At 42.6% G+C, this 19886-nt stretch overlaps 1 protein-coding gene across 1 annotated transcript in view; it reads right to left on the minus strand.

Moving 5' to 3' along the window:
- The window catches only part of CARMIL2 (capping protein regulator and myosin 1 linker 2), a 582193-nt gene that overhangs the window by 345009 nt on the left and 217298 nt on the right, over positions 1-19886 (minus strand). The window lies entirely within an intron of this gene.

Below are 19886 nucleotides of genomic sequence, written 5' to 3' on the forward strand. Positions count from 1 at the left end.
GAAGGAGGGCATCAACATTGTTTTTTCCAAACGGCGATGGACCCATCCAGCATCGATCGGCAACATGGGCCCCCCCCCCCCACCAGTCGACAACATGGGTTCCACCCCGATCGGCAATGCGCCGCCCCCCCCCCATCAACGGAAAGTAAGACAAGCAAGCAATGTGGGTAAGAAAGGCAACAGGAACTGTAATTGTGCAAGCGGTGCTGCTTGCCCAAAGCTTCCCTCTGACACAGCTTCCTGTTTTTGCCTGGGCGCATGGTGGGGTGGGGCGGGGCAGGGGGGCCCAGTGTACTTGTGTGTCTAGGGACCCTCGACGAATTAATCCTGCCCTGATCCTTAGAGCTGTTAATCACTAGCTTTCCACTCAATTTGTAGCATCTTTCAATCAATGTTAACCGGCAGAACATTTTAAATCCACTCAATCTGTAACATCTTTTAATTATTGTAAACCGCATAGAACTTCACGGTCCTGCGATATATAAACTGTTATATTATTATTATTATTAACATCATCATGAAAGACTTCTGTACTGGGACCACTGCTTTTTAAAATATTTATCAATGATCCAGAGAAGAGAAAAACTAGTGAGATAATTAAATTTGCTGATGACACAAAGTTGTTCAAAGTCATTAAATCGCAAGATGATTGTGAAAATTTGCAAGAGGACTTTGTGAGACTGGGCATCAAAATGGCATATGACATTTAATGTGAGCAAGTGCAAATGATACATGTGTGAAAGAGGAAACCGAACTATAGCTACTTGATTCTGGGTTCTATGTTAGGAGTCAGTGCCCAGGAAAAGGATCTAGATGTCATCGTTGAGGATACTTTGAAACCCTCAGTTTAATATGTAGCGGCAGATAAGAAAATGAATAGAATATTAGTAATTATCAGGAAATGAATGAAAAATAAAGATGAACATGCTAATAATGCCTTTGTATTGTTCTATGGTACGACCACACCTAAAATACTAGTCGCCATATCTAAAAAAAATAAATAGCAGAATTTAAAAAGATACAGAGAAGGACGACAAAAATGATAAAAGGGATGAGGCAACTTTCCTATTAGGAAAAGCTATAGTGGCTTTGGCTCTTAAGATTGAAGAAGAGAGGGCTCAGGGGAGATATGACAGAGGTCTATAAAATACTGAGTGAAGTAGAAAGGGTAGATAGAAATTGCTTGCATACTCTTTCCAAAAATATTAGGACTAGGAGGCATGCGTTGAAGCTACTAAGTAGTAGATTTAAAACAAACTGGAAAGTGTGGCTACAGCCTTAGCACCCTGAGGTTGTGGGTTCAAACCCACACATTGTTTCATGTGACCCTGGGCAAGTCACTTAATCCCTCCATTGCACCAGATACATTAGATAGCTTATGAATCCACTGGGACAGACAGAGAAAAATGCTTGAGTACCTGAATAAATTAATTTAAACTGTTCTGAGCTCCCCTGGGAGAATGGTATAGAAAATTGAATAAATAAAATATTTCTTCACACAATGTGTAATTATACTCTGGAATTCATTGCCAGAGAATGTGGTGAAATCAGTTAGCTTAGCAGGGTTTAAAAAAGGTTAGGATAATTTTCTAAAAGAGCAGTCTATAGGTCATTATTAAGATAGCTTGGGGAAATCCACTGCTTATCCCTAGGATAAGCAGCAAAAAATCTGTTTTACTACTTGGAATCTTCCTAGGTACTTGGGATCTGGGTTGGCCATGGTTGGAAACAGTATACTGGGCTTGATGGACCTTTGGTCTGTCCCAGTATAGCAATTCTTATGTGCTGTCTCTGTGTGCCTGTGGACTCTGCTAGGAGCTGGAAAGTCAGTGCTGATTGTATCACCTGTTTGCATCTAAAATGTGAGGAGTTGGGGTGCCCGAGTGAGTACTGCTGTTGCTGTGTGTGTCTGAGGACCATGTGTTGTATGCCAGGGTTGGAAGAGTAAGTGCTTAGGTGTCACCTGTCTGAGGAGGGGAGTACGTGTGGCAGGTGTAGGCACACACATTGGTGTTTGTGGGGATAGTGGGGCATACCTGTGGTTGTGGTGAAAGCTGTGCTGTAGGAGGAAAAGAATGGTCAGGAAGGGCCCTGCAGGAGATACCTCTGCATGAGAGTCTTTGGGCCCCAGTCCTGCTTCCTGGATCTCATAGACCAGAAATGCATAGACAGGTGCCGCTTTGAGAGGGCTGCCATCCAGGATCTCTGTAAACAGCTGGCATTTGGATGTTTTATTTGAGTTGTCTCTGGATTGTCACGGCACAACATCCAGCAGTAGTCGGCCATAACACTCTCATTCCATAAACCTTGGTAGCGATGCTCCATTAACTGGTGAAAACGTTCTCCTTGCTCGTCACTCACCATACCAAGATTTTCCAGGAAAAAAGTCAAGATGCGAGTGCAAAAAGTATATTTTTAATGACATGCGACAACCAAGTTTCTGATATGTGTCATGGAAATTCTGAACTACTTCCTTGTATGAAGGAGACTTATGGTTGCCCAGAAAGTTTTCCACTAACCACTAACCTCACAAGCTTCAAGCTCAGCTGCTCAGAGTGATTGCTTAAAATCTTCATTCTGCATAATGAACTTGATTTGTGGGACTATAAATATCCCTTCCTTCAGTTTTGCAGTGCTGATTTTTAGAAATTTCTTAACAAGATATTGAAAGCCTAGCGAATTTGTTTTAGTCATGGCCTTTACCAGGTTCTTCATCAACCCCAGCTTGATATCAAGAGGTGGAAGAAATATTTTATGAGGATCCACCAATGACATAAATTTCACACTGCTTGTCCCTGAGTTATAGGCATCCCTCAGCTGCCAAACACACTTGACATAATGTTCAGCTGTAGATCTGCTATCCCACAAGCACAGGAAACAGCAGTATTTAGTGAATCCTCCTTGCATTCCCATTAACATGCCAATGACCTTCAGATCACCACAGATGTTCCATTGGTGTGTTTATAACTGATTGCTTCTAGTAAATTCTTAATATTCTCATAAGACTCCTTTAGATGAGCAGAATGGCAATTAGTATACTTAGTTTGCAATATCCGTTGTGCAGTAACACTCCTTTCAAGCTTCTCTGTGAAGAATCAATGAAGAGACGCCATTTATCTGAACGATGCACTTGTGACAAACTGTTGAAGAGCCCATTGATGTCATAATAAAAGCACAATGAGCCATTTACAGTGAAGAATGTTGTTAAGTTATGATTCCTTTTTCTGTAATGAGTTATATTAGCATCTTTTGCAAGCAAGTGCTTTTGCTTAAGCCTTGAAGCAAGAAGTTCTGCTTTTTCTTTTGAAAGATTTAGATCACAAATAAAATCATTGAGCTCAGCTTGTGTAAAGGTCTCTGGTTCTGAATCTTCATCATTCACATAATCAGGATCAGATAATTCTGGATTGTGACCAGCTGTTTCATCATCATCATCATCATCACATTCCTCATCATGTTCCACAGAAACAAGTCCATCTTGTGGAGGTACAAAGACAGGCAGTGAGTCACCATGAGAAACAGGCCTAATAGCAGAATCTAGAGTAGGATATATAATTTTGTGCTTCGTTTTAGCTCACTTGTTTTCACAAGACAAAAGTAGCAATCTTTAATATGGTCTCGCGGTTCCCTCCATATCATTAGTATTGCAAATGACATTGCTGCCTTTCGTCAATTGAACCAGTCATGAAGTCCGTTGGAACAAATGGTACAGATGATATGTGGAGCCCAAGACTTATCCTGGTCACCCAGTGGGCAGCCAAAGTCCAATTTGTATACCTTCTTCAGAATTACAGTAATTGGGTGACGTTGTGCTTTCGTCGTGAATGAACCACAGGTGTAACAGAAACTATCTGGATGATTAGTACAATATCTTGGCATGATAAAGACTGATATTAATCGCCATAAATAATGTCTGTAGTATAAAAACCAAAGACAACTGTCGTTAACCTTCCTTATATGTTTATCCTATAAACGCATGATATATTGCCCAATTAATGTTTACAATTATATATATTGAGCCTCATCACAAAAATATAATGTGCTAGTGGAAAAACTAAACACAGATTTGAAATCAGCATGAAAACTACTACAAACCCACCCATCATTAACTCTGATGAAAATGATGTATTGACCTGTGTAATGGAACATTGCAGAAAACATCCAGCGTAAAACTTGGATGTTTGAGGTTAGACTTGTTTCAATAATGAATAAGTGCCAAAAAGGTGGCCAAACTGACAAGATAAGCACTGGAGGCATGAAGCCATGGCCCCCTTACTACCCCGGTGGTTACTGACTCCCTCCCAATCCCCAGATATGTAAATGAAACAGTACATACCAGTCTGCATGACAGATTTAGATGTTAAGGCCAGTCCTTTTTGAGTGGCAAGTAGGTCTCTGGAGTAGCCTGGTGGTTGGTGCAGTGGACTGCAGAGAAGGGGATCCAAGCCCAAATCCCGGAAGAAAGTGGCTTTGGGGAGGGCATGGACATAGGAGTGAGCAGTGTGAGTGTCTCCATCCTTCCTGTAAGGAGTCCAGTCACTGCCATTGAAACCTGAGCCGGAGGGAGGCTACAAGCAATGATAAGGCAGCAGTGCCCAATTAAGAATAATGTTTCTTTGAACCTCATTTTTCCAAGTCTCCCTAAGAACTGAAGATAAAGGACGTTAGGTGCATACTCGGGTGGGACTGAAGACCTTAGTTAAAGGGATGCTTGCCCCACACAGCCAGTATGGCCGGGCTGTGAACATTCTTCAAGGGGACATAGTATTAAAGGGGGAAAATAGTGAAAGAAAAGACATTTCTTTGTTTTGCTCTTACTGAAAAGATATTTGGAAGAGAGAGAGAGAGCTAACACCTGCAGTGCTCAGCTGGGCTATAATGAACTGTGGCTAAGAGAAGTCAGTGACCCCAAGAGGGGAGAATATTGGACAGGGAAGGGACTGAAGAAGCATGTTTGATTTTTTTTTGATTATTTCTTTTGTTGATAAGGACTGTCCAGTCCCTGGATGGAAGCTCAAAGATAGTGCCCTGGTCCTAAGTGTAAAGGAACTGGATAAGAGAGGCCGGGCAGAACATTTATTCATTGTGAGAATTTTTCCTTTTCTTTTTGCATCAATAAACCTGGGGAAATCTGGTTAAGAAATCCAGTGTCTGGGTTTTTCTTCCACCCACCATATAAAAGGCGCACAAATAAATCTTACTTGCGGTCCGAGCCGGGTTTGCCCACTCACCTGGGGGCCTGGCCCGGCCACAATATATATAAAAGGTGAAGCACATAAAAAAATGAACACGACAGTTCCCATTACCTCTGTTTGCAGTGTCTGTAGCTCCTGCCCAAGGCTATAGGGATTACCTAGCAATTCTCAGAGTTTGCTTTCTTCATAATCTCTGGTTTAGGTTCAAAGATCAGTTTTCAGGGCAACTTCAACAGCCTCTTCCATTATCTAGGCTGTCACTAAGCCCCTAGATACCTGGGCCCAGAATGGGATGATTCATCATGGCCTTTTAAGAGCCGGCAGTTCAGCATGACCCTTTCATCGTCGCCAGTTTAGCATGGCCCTTCACTGTTGGATCATCTGATTTGGGGCTGGATCATCCTTTCACATGCTAGATTATCATGCTGGATCATCCCTTCATGTGGCCCTTCATATGCTAAATCGTCTGATTTGGGGCTAGATCACCACATGGATTGCCCACCCCACCCCCACTCGCTGGATTGTCTCTGCACTGAACTTGTCCTGCTATCATCTGAATTGGGAGGGATAAGAACATAAGAACATAACATAAGAACATAAGAAATGCCTTCACCGGATCAGACCGTGGTCCATCTTGTCCGGCGATCCGCACACGCGGCGGCCCATTTAGGTACTCCTTTTTGGAGACCCGGATTTCCCGTATCCCTCAATATGATTTGCAAGAAGGTGTGCCTCCAACTTGCTCTTGAAACTCGGAACAGTAGTCTCCGCCAAAACCTCCTCCAGGAGAGCATTCCAAGCGCCAACCACTCGCTGTGTGAAACAGAACTTCCTAACATTTGTCCTAAACCTGCTGCCACTCAGGGGCATTGTGTGTCGTCTCCCAGCCTCTCATTGGATTGTTGAATCATCTGATTTGGGGCTAGATTTTTTTATTTGGGAGGTGTGGGGGGCTTTGCCCCTCCACCCACCCACTGGATCATCCCTGCACTGAACTTGGTGAGGGCCAAAGAGTAGGAGCTGAGCTGGAGCCTAGTGCAAGTACGGCAAATGGGAGTGGCAGGTAGGGGCTGCACTGAACATGTCCCATGATGAAAGGGCTGCACTGAACAGGTGACTCTTAAATGTGCCTTCCAAGGGTAACATAGAAACATAGAAATAGATGGCAGATAAGGGCCACGGCCCATTCAGTCTGCCCACCTAATGACCCTCCCCTACCATTATCCTGTGAATAGATCCCACGTGTCGATCCCATTTGGCCTTAAAATCAGGCATGCTGCTGGCCTCAATCACCTGAAGTGGAAGACCATTCCAGCGATCGACCACCCTTTCGGTGAAAAAGAATTTCCTGGTGTCACCGCACAATTTCCCGCCTCTGATTTTCCACGGATGTCCTCTTGTTGCCGTGGGACCCTTGAAAAAGAAGATATCCTCCTCTGCATCGATGCGGCCCGTGAAATACTTGAACGTCTCGATCATGTCTCTCCTCTCTCTCTGCGCTCCTCGAGTGAGTATAGCTGTAGTTTATCTAGCCGTTCTTCGTACGGGAGATCCTTAAGTCCCGAGACCATCCGGGTGGCCATTCTCTGGAACGACTCCAGTCTCAGCACATCCTTGCGATAATGCGGCCTCCAGAATTGCACACAGTATTCCAGGTGGGGCCTCACCATGGATCTATACAGTGGCATAATGACCTCAGGCTTACGGCTGACGAAACCCCTGCGTATGCAACCTGTGATTTGTCTTTCCTTGGATGAAGCTTGCTCTACTTGATTGGCAGCCTTCATGTCCTCACTGACAATCACCCCTAAGTCTCGTTCTGCTACCGTTCTTGTTAGGATCTCGCCATTAAGGGTTTAAGTCTTGCATGGATTTTGGCTGCCCAGGTGCATAACTTTGCATTTTTTGGCATTGAAGCTGAGTTGCTAGGTCCTAGACCAGCGCTCCAGTAGGAGTAGGTCGTGCATCATGTTGTCGAGCATTGAATTTTTGTCCGTTGTGCTTTTGCCCACTACATTGCTTAGTTTGGCGTCATCAGCGAATAATGTTATTTTACCTCGGAGCTCTTCTGCCAAGTCTCTTATAAAGATGCTGAATAGGATCGGGCCCAAGACCGAGCCCTGGGGCACTCCACTGATCACCTCCATTTCGGAGGGGGTGCCGTTCACCACTACCCTTTGAAGTCTACCTCCAAGCCAGTTCCCAACCCATTTTGTCAATGTGTCACCCAATCCTATAGAACTCATCTTGCTCAGCAACCTGCGCTGTGGTACGCTATGGAGTGCTTTGCTAAAGTCCAGGTATACGATGTCCAGGGACTCCCCAACATCCAGCTTCCCCGTCACCCAGTCAAAGAAGCTGATCAGGTTGGATTGGCAGGATCTCCCCTTAGTAAATCCATGTTGACGGGGATCCCGTAGATTCTCCTCATTCAGGGTACTAGCTACCACTCAGGACAGGGCTTGCCTTATGGCTAGACTTGGCAAAATTCTACTCGGATGGCTATATCCAACATTGTTTTCAGTCAATACCTTGTTTTTAGCTTTGAAACTGCTCCAGTAGGGTCATCCATAGTAGTATGAAAAAAAAAAAAAATTCAACCTTGTCAAATCTCGTTTTCACAAGGCTTATTTTTGTCCATTTGGTATGTCTTACTCATGTGTCAAATTTCAGCTTGATTAGACAATATTTAGAGGTCACCCCAGCATGCACTGTTTGCTTGTGTATTGTGTATGTAGATGATTGTGCATAATTAGTTTATATGGCATGTAGTTTGAGAGCAGACTACTGGCCATGATGGACCACTGGTCTGACCTAGCAGCAGCAAATTCTTATGTTCTTATGTGCACCCAAAAACTGGATCCTTTGGAAGCCAGTCTGTCAGCTGTCAACTGCTAGACTGCCACGAGAACTGGACGTTCTTCGACTGGTCAATTTCCATCACTATGACGAAGGAAAACCTTTACCGAAAAGCTATAAGTTGGTATGTGAGTCAGCAATCGCAGTATGGGATTCGGCCTGGATACCGACACAACGCATATACTCTTGTGTCAGGCAGCTGAAGAAACTACACAAATAAAACTGTTGCAGACAAGGTGCTCACAGCCATTTCCAGACATCTATGGTTTCTGTCTGGTCACCTAGCAACATTTGCCTTTTTTGATGGCAGAATCACACCAGAAATAAAGCTATGAATTGTGCAAAACTTACAGCATCCATCATTGCCAGACATTCCATGACATCTTATGTGTACAGATGAAACAGAAGCTGTGACCTTTGAAAGTCTTGTAACAGTCATTTTTTGATCTCTTGATTGAAGGAGGATCAACAAAAGTGAAAATTCTCCTGAAGAAACATCCCACAGAGTGGACTGATGATCCAGTTTTCAAGGAATTTTGGAATCGGGCATCCAAACTGACTGTTAATGATGCAGCAGAACAAGGGATAAGCCTCATTGAAAAATACAACAATACTTTGACAAAAGATGAAGAACAGAAGCAATTTGTTCTTCAGCTAGTAGCCAGCCACCAAAAGACATTTCCTTCTGCATCAAAGGCTGCTTTATGTTATGCACCATTGATTATTTGTTGAATGCACAAGAATTATAATATCCTGTTAAGCTTAGCGGTAGTTTAAAAAAAACCCCAAAAAAACAAAAAAAAAAAAACCAGCAAGGTGGGGTGGCCCCCAAAACTTTGTTTAAGTAAAATTTTGTGTGTGTTTCATTTTTATATAAAATTATCCTTGTGGACAAACGAAATGTGTTTATTTATTTTAGACTACTGTACTGCTCATGATCATGTCCTCTAGGCTTGGTAGAATTTTTCCCAAATTGCCTTAACAAGCACTGTTTTCAGATAACTCTAGCCCTGGGGAAGAGATAATCCGTGCCTTGCTCTTGACCCAGCTTCTACTGCAGGGACCTCATTACCCTGGGTTGACTAGCCTGAATACTCTGGCTACCCAGTACCGAATGGGACCTGGAACTAGATAAGTTTCAGGACTATTTTAGTACACAGAAAGGGCTGCATCTACAACATCTATTGTTGAAACAATGTCTAAGAAGCATGGCAAGGAATAAAAATGTTTAAAAATAAGCCTGTACAAGGGAGCTAACTGAATGGTGCTAATAAAGAATGAAAGCATAGTTAAGAGGTGTTCAAGGGTTAATAGTAAGAAACAAGCTATGTATTGGAAGAGTCTGACCAAGAAGGAGGAAAAGGCCAAAGCCCTGATATTCATCTGGCAATGATCAGAGTTTTGCTGACCACCAGCAGCATTGATTCTCTCTGAGAGGAGAGAAAAAGGGAAGCAAACATTTTCTTTCTGAGAAGAGAAAAGTAGAAGACATATCTTTGAGTAAGTATATATTATTTTGCTCTGAGCTTTGATAGGTATGGAAAAAAAGCTCAATTGCAGGTTCCCTTCTATAGACAGTTTAGATCTTAAAAGAGCATTTAAATGGTTGCAGTTGAAGCAGGCCATTCAGAAGGGGTTCCCTGAGTGGCGAAATTTAAAAAAATCAGTATAGCTTGCCGGGCCTATGCTTCCAGATAGATTTGCTAGGGCATCAGGCAGCCAAGTGGTATAAATTAATATCTGAATTTTTGAACAAGAAACCTAAAACTAGTCTAAAAGACATTTGGAGCATTGAGATTAAGCAGCAGATTTCTGCTACTCAATGGCCATAGATTTGGTCTTGGAGGATGAAATGTACAGCGTCAGAATCTATGAGAGAGACTTGGTTTTTCTGTTATATAGAATTTTCTGGACCCCTGTTTGTTTGCAAAAGTTAGATAGTTCTAAGTCAAATAGATGCTGGCACTGAATCTTGATATAGGGACACTGGATCAGTTGCTGTTCTATTGTCCCTTAATACTTAAATTTTGGAGATCCATATGTGGTCAAATCACTATGATATTGGAAGTCCCATTGTCATTGTCATATGAGGTAATGTTGTTTGGAACATTATTAATGCCCAAGAGTCCAATCAATGCAAATAAGAATAGATTTTTTTCTCATCATGACTGGAGTTGCTAAGCAGCTAATTACGAAAAATTGGAAAAATTGGAATAGAATAAATTATAACTCTTGGTGGGAAACCTTATGTCAAGTTTATAAGCTTGAATGTATGAATTCGTTACAATTGGGACACTATAATAAATTCAAAGAAATTTGGGATCCATTAACAAAATTTTGTACGAAGTGAGCATTAGTATTACCCTTTGAGATATTTAAATTGACTTGGGGTCCTTTGGCAGATTTTATTAATACTAATTAACTGGTATCCCTCTATTTCCTACTCCTTTTGCACATCCAGGGAGGGAGAGTGGGTGGCAGGGAGGGAGGGACATTATATTAGGTTGTGTTTATTAATCAACTGTATGTGCTGTTGTATGATCTTATCGTTTGTATGAAGTTGTATATTTGAGTCAGGGTGGGAGGGAGAGGGAATGAAAATATTTTGCCATATTTTTGATGCTAGATGTAAGTGCTGTTTTTCAAGTTACTTGTATATATTGTTTCATGCACTGTTTTTGGAATGAAAAATTAATAAATATTTAGGAAAAAAAAAGATCTTAAAAGAGCAAACTTTATTTAGCTAGTCTCCATAAGGAGTCCCAGTACAGAGGTTTCAATAATGGTGAAAGAAAGCAAGGAGGATTTAAGAGGAAGGCAGAGTAAAAGACTCAAATTTTCCCTGTCTTCTCAGTAGCCTGTAGTTACAAAGAAAAAACACAATTTGAAGTGTCTGTATACAAATGCTAGAAGCCTAAAAAAATTAAATAGGAGAGTTAAGAGTATATAGAACTGAATGATGAGGTAGATATAATAGGCATCTCAGAGACCTAGTGGAAGGAGGACAATCAATGGGACACTATTACCTGGATACAAATTATATTGCAAGGATAGAGTAGATCAAATTGATTTTAGAGATTAGGTAAGCTGGTGAATTGGGCAACAGTATAATAACGGGTGACTTCAATTACTACCCCAAATATATTGGAGAATAAGTAAGTTCGCAATCACACTTCTATCAGAGTCCTTACTTATTTATAAAACTGTAGGGATCCCTACATCAGATGTGAATTGAAGCGGATGAAAGAAATGCTGCCAGTGCAAGTCGTTGCAGTTTCAATGGAGAATGGTCAATTACCACCAAAAGCTAAGGGGCTCATAATCGAAAGAGAAAAACGTCCAAAAACCGGCTTAAGTCGGCACTTGGACGAATATAAACGAAAGACGTCCAAGTGCCAATAATCAAACTGGGTTTTGGATGTATTTCTAAATGACCTAGGCTTTCATAGTGCTGCTGAATGACCATAGCTAAACTGGGTGTTTCAGGAGGAGTGTCGAGGGCGGGACATGGGCAGGCTTAGACTTAGTCGTACAGCATGTATAACCGAAAGTTTTACAACAGAGTCTAAGTCACAAAAACCCACCTACAGTCACCAGATAAGCACTGGAAACACATAATACAGACCCCCACACACTACCCCAGTGATCACCGACCCCCCCCCTTAACCCCATAAAAATCGTAATCACACCTCTAAAATTCAGCCTCCAGAACATCATCACCTGGCAGCCTGGCATAGGAAAGCCTAGTCATCCTGCACAGAGGCAGCATAAGTCATCTTGGGGGTGGGTTAGGGACCCATAGAGAGGAGGCCCTATGCCCTTAAGCCCCTGTAATCACTGTATTGATACTGAAACATGTGCACTCCCCTATACACCTCCAAAACCCTTTTGTACTGGCATATAAATGGCTCCTGCAGCCATAAGGGCTATTAGGGTGGTAGATAAGTGGGTCTATGCAATTCTGGAGGTGGTTTTGGGGGCTTACCATCACCTATATGGGAGCTGTAGTGAGATGATGACATAGCACCCTTTTTGGGAAGTTCACAGCAGGTACCCCACTATTTAGGTGCCATGTTTGTGTGTTCAGTCCATCACTTTGCAGACCCCTCCCACATCCAAAAGGGCTTGTTCTAGGCTTTTTTGACTTGGATGAAAATGTGGTATAAAGATGGACGATTTAGCGACTTGGACGATCAGATCGGCAGGACATATAATTAGACGATTTTCGAAAAGGAAAAAAATTTGGACGTATTTTTTGAAAATGTGTCCTAAGCTGTTTACTTTAGACAACTTGCGACTTAGACGAAAATGGACTTAGACGTTCCTTTTGATTACGCCCCTCCACGTGACTGCAATTTTTTTGCTACTGAGTGCCATAAGAGCTGGCAGGTGATCGTTCTACAGGGAACTATTTTTCAGATACTTGAATATGATCTACTGATAACAGTTTTTTGTTTGGATAAAAACTTTTCATAGACAAGAGATAGGAGTTTTTTGGCCATATGAAGCTGAACTGAGGCTTTTTCTCATCCTCTTTTGAGCTTGTGAGGGTTATGATTCTTATGTGTTATGTTAGCAGTGGGATACATACAAATACAGTATCTTAGTAGAGTCTCCTGCAGTTTTATAAATAAGTAAGGATTCTGATAGAAGTGTGACTTCAATTACCCCAACATTGACTGATTAAATGTAACATTGGGGAGTGGTAGGGAGGTAAAATTCCTAGATGTCATAAATAACTTCTTCTTAGAGCAACTGATCCTCGAACTAACAAGAGGGCGAGCTATTTTAGATTTGGTCCTTAGTTGAATGCAAGACATAGTACATGAGTTGACTGTGTTAGGTCTGCTGGGAAACAGTGATCATAACACAATCAATTTGAGCTGATACCGGGAATGACATTGCAAAATAAATCTACTGTAGAGGCATTTAATTTTCAAAAGGGTGACCATGATAAAATGAGGAAAATGGTTAAAAAGAAGCTAAAAGGATCAGTTGCAAAGGTTAAGATGTTATTTAAAAATACCATCAAGGAAGCCCAGACTAGAGAATGACACGGGGAAAAAATCTGTCCCCGTCACCGCCCCGTCACCGGCCCACCATCCTCTGCACCGCCCCGTCACCGCCATTCCCTTCACCGCCCCGTCACCGTCACCGCCATCCCTTTCACCGCCCCGTCACTGTCCCCGCTGCATCCATATAAGCCTTAGTACTGTAATATTTAGCTTATTCCTTTCTTATAAATCAAAGTTCCTGCTGCTGAACTAGAGAAAGAGATGTTCAGCTGGCAGGGCTTTGTTTATAAATTTTTATCAACACAACTAATATACTATTTTATCCTAAAGCAAAAAATAAATAAATAAATATAATTTTTTTTTCTACCTTTGTTGTCTGGTTTCTGCTTTCCACATCTTCTCATTGAATTCATTCCATCCACTGTGTGTCTTCTCTCTGCGTCTTCCATTTGCTGTTACTGTGCCTCTCCCTTAACCCCCCCCCCCAATTGGTCTAGCACCCATCTTCTTCCCTCCGCTCCCGCATAGTCTGGCATCTGTCTTCTTCCCACTCTGTCTTCCACATTTCCCTTGGGGGTCTGTTCCTCTCCACCCTCCTTCAATGTCTGTTCTATTCCTTTCCACCACCACCCTTCCCTCCCTCCTTTACCATCTGTTCCTTTCTACTACCCTTCAGCTCCTCTCGCGTGGCCTATCTAACTTCCTTCCTCTTATTTTCATGGCACGTTACAATGTAATTTGTGCAAGCCACTGGAGCCTGCAAGCTCGGTCCCTGTCCCATCCCCACAAACCATCTCGCTTCTGTGCTCCTATTTTCTCCATTTCTAATATCTCCCCTGTGTATCTGTCATTGCCCCCCCCCCTGTGTCCATATACCATCCCCATGGCATGTCCCCTTTATGTCTCTGTCCCTATGCCCCATGCACATAATTTCCCCTCTTTCTGTTACCTTCCTGTGTCCAGATTTCCCCTATCTTCCTCTTCCATACCAGTGTGTCTCTTCTTTTCAACCCCATCTAGCTTCCCCCCCCCCCTGCTTCTAGCATCTGGCTCACCTGCCAGTCCTTCCCTTTCTTTCCTGCTGTGGGTTTTTCTTTCTGACTTCATCCCCTTGGCCCAGAATCCTTTTCCCTTTCATTCCCTCCTTCCAATTTGAGCCGGGAACACTAGCGATCGCACGGTCCCCGCAGCCACTACCTGCCTGCCCAATCGATCCTAGTGTTTAGCCAGCTCTCTCCCTTCTCCTCACCTTAGTTTATAGGTTTTCTTTTTCGGCGACCTGCACGCTTTCCCAAAGAGCCGCGCACGTGGGGCTGCTCAGTGTTTAATCTTCTGCTCTGCTGCAACTTCCTGTTTCCGGTTGCGTCAGAGCAGAAGATTAAACACTGAGCAGCCCCGCGTGCGCAGCTCTTTGGGAAAGCGTGCAGGTCGCCGAAAAAGAAAACCTATAAACTAAGGTGAGGAGAAGGGAGAGAGCTGGCTAAACACTAGAATCGATTGGGCAGGCGGGTGTGAGCTGCGGGGACCGCGCGATCCTTCATGCCTCACTGCGGGGACAAGACCCATTCACCGCCCCGCGGGCGGTGAATGGCCTTGTCCCCGTCACCGCAGCGACTGCTAGTTTTCTTCCCCGTTTTCGGCGGGTGACCCGCGGCTAAAATGCGGTGGCCGCGGGTAAACCGCCACCGTGTCATTCTCTAGCCCAGACCAGATGTTGGAAAGAAGAGAAAATGAGAGCCTCCTTGGTTAAAGGGTGAAGTGAAACAGGCTACTAGAGCCAAAAAAATATCTTTGAATGGAAAAAGGATCCAAATGAAGAAAATAAGGAGTCACAAGCACTGGCAAGTTAGAAACATAGAAACATAGAAGATGACAGCAGAAAAGGGCTACAGCCCATCAAGTCTGCCCACTCTGCTTACCCACCCCCTGTCTATGCCCTAATGACCCAGTTTCCTTATCTTGACCCTCGTAGGGATCCTACATGGGTATCCCATTTATTCTTAAAGTCTGGCACGCTGTCTGCCTCGATCACTTGCACTGGAAGCTTGTTCCAATGATCAACCACTCTCTCTGTGAAGAAATACTTTCTAGTGTCGCCATAAAATTTTCCGCCCCTGAGTTTGAGTGGGTGCCCTCTTGTGGCCGAGGGTCCCTTGAGAAAGAAAATATCATCTTCCACTTCGACATGTCCCGTGAGGTACTTAAATGTTTCGATCATGTCTCACCTCTCCCTACGTTCCTCGAGAGTGTAGAGCTGCAATTTGTTCAGTCTCTCTTCGTACGAGAGACCCTTGAGCCCCGAGATCATCCTGGTGGCTGTCCGCTGAACCAATTCAATTCTGCGCACATCTTTACTGTAATGTGGCCTCCAGAATTGCACACAATACTCCAGATGAGGTCTCACCATGGCCCTGTACAACGGCATTATGACTTCAGGCTTTCGGCTGATGAAACTTCTATTGATACAACCCAATATCTGCCTTGCCTTAGATGAAGCCTTCTCCACTTGATTGGCAGTTTTCATGTCTGCACTGATGATTACTCCTAAATCTCGTCCTGCTGAAGTCCTAGTTAAAGTTTCTCTGTTCAAGAAGTACGTCCTGCATGGATTTCCGCTTCTGAGTTGCATGACCTTACATTTCTTAGCATTGAAGCCTAGCTGCCAGGTTGAGGACTAACTTTCCAATGTAAGCAGGTCCTGCGCCATATAATTCTGTAAACTGCATTCACTTACTATATTACATAGTTTGGCGTCATCGGCGAATAGTGTTATTTTACCTTGAAGCCCTTGAGTCAGATCCCCTATGAATATGTTGAAAAGGAGTGGACCCAGGACCGAGCCCTGCGGCACTCCACTGGTCACCTTCGATGTTTTAGAGAGGGTACCATTAACCACCACTCTCTGAAGTCTGCCACTCAGCCAGTCATTGACCCATGCAGTTAGTGTCTCTCCTAACCCCATCGATTCCATCTTGCTTAGCAGCCTGCGGTGTGGGACACTGTCAAAAGCTTTACTGAAGTCCAGGTACACAACGTCCAAAGACTCTCCCAAGTCCAACTTTCTTGTTACCCAGTCAAAGAAGCTGATGAGATTGGATTGGCAGGACCTTCTCTTGGTGAATCCATGCTGACTGGGATCCCAAAGATTCCCTTCATTCAAGATCGTGTCCAGTTTGCTTTTAATTAGTGTTTCCATGAGTTTGCACACTATTGATGTGAGACTCACCGGTTTATAATTCGCAGCCTGTGCCCTGCAACCCTTTTTATGCAGAGGAACGACATTAGCTAATTTCCAGTCCAGGGGAACTTTCCCCTTTCTTAGGGAGAGATTGAATAGCTCAGCCAACGGTTTCGCCAGGACATCGCTCAATTCTCTGAGCACTCTTGGGTGCAAATTGTCTGGTCCCATGGCTTTGTTCACCTTGAGTCTTGCCAGTTCACTGTAAACTTCACCTGGTGTGAACTCAAAATTCTGAAACGGGTCTTCTGTGCTTTGTGTTGCCTTTAACTGCGGACCGTGTCCTGGTGCCTGGTTAGATGTAAAGCATTGATAAAGAAAGCTAAGAAAGAATATGAAGAGAAACTTGCAAAAGAAGCAAAAACTCATAACAATTTTTTTTAGGTAAACCAGAAGCAGAAAATATGTAAGGGAATCTGTGGGACCATTGGATGATCAAGGAGCAAAAGGGACACTCAGGGAAGATAAGGCCATAGCGGAGAGACTGAATGAATTATTTGTATCAGTCTTTACGGAAGAAGATGTAAGAGATCTAAATGTTTTTTTAAGGGTGATGAGGTGGAGGAACTGAAAGAAATCTCTGTGAATCTGGAAGATGTACTGAGCCAAATCGAAAAGTTTAAATTGACAAATCACCAGGACCAGAGGGTATACATCCCAGGGTACTAAAAGAACTCAAACATAAAACATGATTTAATGAGACAGAGACAGCGTGGGTTCAATTAAGGGAGATCTTGCCTCACCAATTTGCTTGACTTCTTTGAAGGTGTGAATAAACATGTGGATAAAGGTGAGCCGGTTGATGTAGTGTATCTAGATTTTCAGAACGCTTTTGACAAAGTTCCTCATGAGAGGTTCCTGAGAAAATTAGAGTCATGGGATAGGTGGAAAAGTTCAGTTGTGGATAAGGAATTGGTTATCGGATAGAAAACAGAGGGTAGGGTTAAATGTTAATTTTTCTCAGTGGAGGAGAGTAAATAGTGGAGTGCTGCAGGGATCTGTACTGGGACCGGTGCTATTTAACTTATTTATAAATGATCTGGAAATTGGAACGAGTGAGGTGATTAAATTAGCAAATTGTTCAAAGTTGTTAAAATGCATGTGGATTATGAAAAATTGTAGGCAGACCTTAGGAAATTGGAAGTCTGAGCATCCAAGTGGCAGATGAAATTTAATTTAGACAAATGCAAAGTGATGCACATTAGGAAGAATAACCCTAATTGCAGTTACCGGATGCTCGGGCCCACCTTGGGCCACCTTGGGCTTCCAAGAAAAGGATCTGGGTGTCATTGTAGTCAATACGATGAAACCTTCCACCCAATGTGTGGCAATGGCCAAGAAAGCAAACAAGATGCTAGGAATTATTAAAAAGGGATGGTTAATAAGACTAAGAATGTTATAATGTTATAATGCACCTGTATCACTCCATGGTGCGACCTCATCTGGAGTATTGCGTTCAATTACCAAAAATGATAGGGAATAGAGATCAAAATTTTATAACTTCAGTTCATAATAGATTTAAACTTAAATGAATATAAAATTATATTCACTAAATACAAATGGACTCAACTACCCCATTAAAAGGAAAAAATTCTTTCTTATCTGAAAAGACAACAAGTAGATATATATTTCATTCAGGAAATACATTTGTCAGCAGAAGAATCAGCAAAATTGAAAGAATGATGGATCAAAGATTATTTTTTCGCTCCTACAGTTGGAAAAAAAGCTGGGGTGGCAATCCTGATTAACAAAAAGCTTTCTGCAACCTTTAATAATATACATGCAGATCCATTGGGCAGATGGTTCTACATTAATATGACTTATGGGAATAATACTCTAATTCTATGTAATCTCTATGCTCCAAATTCTCATCAACCTGAATTTTTAAAAAATATTCAACAAAATATTTTATCACATAACCTGCCTAACCTGGGAGTAGCGGGAGACTTCAATTTTGGTGGGAAACGCTATGGGGCTCATAATCGAAAGAGAAAAACGTCCAAAAACCCGCCTAAGTCAGCACTTGGACGAACATTTCTCAAAAACGTCCAAGCGCTGATAATACCAGGTTTTGAATGTATTTAAAAATGACCTAGGCTTTCATAGTGCTGCTCAACGTCCAAAACTAAACAGGGCGTTTTAGGAGGCTTGTAGAAGGCGGGAGTTTGGTGGGACATGGGCCGGCTTAGACTTAGTCGTACAGCATGTAAAACCGAAAGTTTTACAACAGAGCTTAGACGGAATTTGGACGTTGTGACTTAGACCATGTAAAACATGGTGTAAGTCACAAAAACCCACCTAAACTCACCAGATAAGCACTTCAAACACATAACACAGACCCCCACACACTATCCCAGTGATCAACAACTCCCCCATGCCCATAAAAATTGTATTCACAACTTTAAATTTCAGCCTCCAGACCATCATCACCTGGCAGCCTGGCATAGGAAAGCCTAGTCCAGCCTAGAGGCAGCTTAAGTCATCTTGGGAGTAGGTTAGGGACCCATAGAGAAGAGGACCCATATCCATAAGCCCCTATAATACTTAAACATGTGCACTCCCCTATACACCCTTAAACCCTTTTTTACTGGCATATAAGTGGCTTCTGAAGCCATAAGGGCTATTGGGGTGGTAGATAGGTGGGCCTAGGGGATTCTGGAAGTGGTTTGGGGGGGCTCACCATGACCTATAAGGAAGCTGTAGGGAGGAGAAGACATGGCACCCTTTTTGTGAAGTTCACAGCAGTGCCCTGTAAGGTACCCCACTAGGTGGCATGTCTGGGTTTTCAATCCATCACTTTGCAGACCCCTCCCACGTCCAACAGGGCTTGTTCTAGGCATTTTGGACTTGGACGGAAATGTGGTATAAAGATGGAAGATTTAGCAGCTTGGACGATCATATCGACAGGACATATAATTAGACGATTTTCGAAAGTAAAAAAAGTTGGACGTCTCTTTCGAAAATATGTCTTTAGGCTCTTTTTAACTTTGGACGACTTGCAAGATGGACGTCTCTTTCGATTATGCCCCTCAATGTACATACTATAGATTTGAAAAAATTCTAGTAGAACATAAGGGTGATACTTGGAAATTTAAAGAAATCTGGGGTTCATTGGATGATTTTGTAACACACATTCAAGGTGACTGAAGTTATCATAAATTAATCTATTTTTACCAGATCTGATATTAGAAGTTATACTTCCAGTAAAGGGAGGGAGGGTGAATGGGAGGGTTTATAAGATAGAAGGTTGATATAAGTGCTTCTATGAGATTAGTTTATTGTATTTAATTGCACTTTCTGTATGTACGTTTTTCAAAATCAATAAAAATAGAACTTAAAAAAATGGATGGTTAACAAGACTAAGAATGTTATAATACCCCTGTATCACTCCATGGTGCGACCTCACCTGGAGTATTAGATTCAATTCTGGTCTCCTTATCTCAAGAAAGATATTGCATCACTAGAAAAGGTTCAAAGAAGAGCGAACAAGATGATAAAGGGGATAGAATTCCTCTCGAATGAGGAAAGAGTAAAAAGGTTAGGACTCTTCAGCTTGGAAAAGAGACAGCTGAGGTGAAC

Source organism: Geotrypetes seraphini, chromosome 4 (genome assembly GCF_902459505.1).
Source record: "Geotrypetes seraphini chromosome 4, aGeoSer1.1, whole genome shotgun sequence".
NCBI classification, from domain to species: Eukaryota; Metazoa; Chordata; class Amphibia; order Gymnophiona; family Dermophiidae; genus Geotrypetes; species Geotrypetes seraphini.